This window comes from Schistocerca piceifrons, chromosome X (assembly GCF_021461385.2).
Source record: "Schistocerca piceifrons isolate TAMUIC-IGC-003096 chromosome X, iqSchPice1.1, whole genome shotgun sequence".
NCBI lineage: Eukaryota > Metazoa > Arthropoda > Insecta > Orthoptera > Acrididae > Schistocerca > Schistocerca piceifrons.
This window is the reverse complement of record NC_060149.1, coordinates 254,073,638-254,076,842: the sequence shown is the minus strand read 5'-3', so window position 1 is coordinate 254,076,842 and position 3,205 is coordinate 254,073,638.

Here is a 3,205-nt window from a genome sequence, read left to right as displayed (position 1 = left end):
GCTTCTTACATAAATATATTTATGTACTTGATTATATATTATGCTATGAGACCAAGACGCCGCTGTGTTCGACGATATTTTTGTTACAATAGGTCTATTTCGGCGTGACTGCCATCGTCAGGTTATCTGTGGAAGTACGTAGTTGGGTGCAATATTTCAGATTTTGAAATAGATAATTTAACGTGTTGTAGAACTGTGCCTTGCTACGTACAGCAGGTGGTCTTGCTGTCCATATGATATCGCTGTCTTAGTTGCAGCCACTACTGTACAAGTTGCTCCTTTGATGTTGGTGGAGCTGTAGTAGATGTTAAACTGTAGCTGGAGCAGCTATGTCTGAAGTTTCCCAATTTCGAAAGTTTATTTCATATTGACATTTCAGGCAGCCTGTACCCATATAACACCGCTGACTCAACTGTCAATACAGCTATCAAGTAAAGTCATCATGAAATAAACTTTCATGATTGGAAAAACTGACATATGACTGCTCCAACTACAGTTTAACACCTACTGCAGCTCCGCCAACATCAAAGGATCAGATTTATACAGTAGTGACAGCAACTAAGACAGCGATATCATATGGACATGAAGACCACCTGATGTACGTAGCAATGCACAGTTCTATAATACGTTAAATTATCTGCTTCAAAATCTGAAATATTGTACCCAACTATGTACTTCCACAGATAACCTGACGATGGCAGTGACGCCGAAATAGGCCTACTGTAATAAAAACATAATCGAATGCAGCAGCGTCTTGGTCCCACAGCATAATATACAATGTCCTTATATGACATATAGGACGCAGCTGGTCCAGATGAGTACAAATTATGTGTTTCAGTTGTCAGTTTATAAATAAAATCCACCACATGAATTCCTGAAAGCATGTCATCAACAGGACAAAAAACACATTTGAGTCCTGATGTAGCATATATGCTACATGCCCTGATATTTTGGTGAATCTCAACAACTTTTTAAACTGGGTATTCTAGTCTTATTTTGTTCCAGAACAACGCATTTGTTTCAGTGTCGGAAGATTAAAATGTAGGAACATCAGCCATACATTACTTTTGTGTGGGCTGTCGAAATATGTGGAATATCCACGCAATTAGAACATGGGTGGGTATCTCATATGCCCTCAGATAACATTGCTCTAGTCTCATTCAACTTCGGCTGACTGTTATACTGTTTCGTAAGTTGTCGACATTGGACTGACAATCACTGTAGCATTTGAAATGGTCTGTAAGCAAGGTCCCTGTCCATAGCGAAACTAAGTAAGCGCACTATCCGTAAAGGACTCTCATGTTGTCGGGGCGCAAGGTCCTGATAAGTGAGTGGAAGGCCTGTAATACGTCAGTCACTGCACAATACCACCCACATCACAAGTAACTGCAGAAACGTTGCAACTTCAACCTTGACACCGTCTGCCTTGCTACTGCGTGAAGCGCAGAAGAATGAGAGCTGTTAGATATGCTATTTAAGCTGTCATTTCTCATTGCGAATAGCTTCTTTCAGATGAAACTCGCCGTTTCTTTTCATTGTTGCCCAACTGTCTACACGGAGAGACATAACAGGAAGGAAGAAGTAGATTACTCTCATACACAGAACCAACACTTTGGGGGAGATTACTGGGTAGTTACGGGGGCAATTCGAACAGTCCTTTGACTGGAGAAGACATTATGTTAATGCGAATTTCTTATATTAGTAGACGTTGCACGATAACACAAGTCAATAAAATTTGCTGTAACAGTCCCGTCGGAGGTTCGAGTCCTCCCTCGGGCGCGTGTGTGTGTGTGTGTGTGTGTGTGTGTGTGTGTGTGTTTGCCCTTAGGATAATTTAGGTTAAGTAGTGTGTAAGCTTAGGGACTGATGACCTTAGCAGTTAAGTCCCATAAGATTTCACACACATTTGAACATTTTACTGTAACAGTGTTGTTTATAAGACATTAAATACCGCATCATCATAAAATTCTTTGATAAAAATATATCGGCTCAACCACTTATTTATAGTGTAAAACACTAAGTTTGACGCGTTTCGGAAGTCAAGTTTCCATCATCAGAATAATAAAAAGTAAAAGAACCTGTTAAAACTCGCTAAAAAAAATGGTTCAAATGGCTCTGAGCACTATGGGACTCAACTGCTGTGGTCATCAGTCCCCTAGAACTTAGAACTACTTAAACCTAACTAACCTAAGGACATCACACACATCCATGCCCGAGGCAGGATTCTAACCTGCGTCCGTAGCAGTCGCACAAAACTCGCTAAAATGGAACATGCACCAGGCACAATAAAATTGATAATAAAATTAAAACATCTTGGCTACTTCCCTTGTTGCAGCCGTGTCTTCCAAGGTGCAGCTCCACGTAGTCGTCAAAATATAAAAAACTTTAAAATGGTGTCGCCTATGGTGTTCAACATCTAACCACATGGCTCTCTCCTCTATCATCGTAAACCGCCCGTGCGTCTTCGTTGATACCACACACCACGTAGCCAAACACGACACTGAAACGCGAGTGAGCTCACGCGCAAGTAAACAAGGAAGTCACAGCGATGTCTATACAAACAGATAACGTTTACATGTTCCAAGGACCTCATGAAATGATGGTACCCTGACAATTGCTAAAAATGTAGTTACTGAAAGAAACCAGTGAAATGTTTGAAAAAGTTATTTGTATCACCAGTTAGCTGTTCATTCAGTGTGTTCTGATTATCCACGCTATGTATCGTAATTTCCAGCTGTTCTAGTAGATCCAGCTTTTTGCCTTTGTCATGTCTATGTAAAATAACGAGATCCTGATCTATTACCAACATGGGGTGCCCCGTTTCCCAAATATGCGTGGCTACAGCTGACTTTTCGAAATTATTAAGCCGGAAAGCATCGCTATGTTCTTTGTAACGTACTTTAAAGGAGCTACCAGTTTGGCCTACATAGCTTGCCTTGCACGTGTTACACTGAATTTTATAGACCCCAGCTCCCTCATATTTATAGCTTTCCTGCTGTAAATTATTTCTTAGTTTAAACCGCAGCGTTACAAAGAAAATAGCGATGCTTTCCGGCTTAATAATTTCGAAAAGTCAGCTGTAGCCACGCATGTTTGGGAAACGGGACACCCCATATTGGGAATAGATCAGGATCTCGCTATTTTACATAAACAGGACAAAGGCAAAAGGCTGAATCTACTAGAACAGCTGGAAATTACGATACAT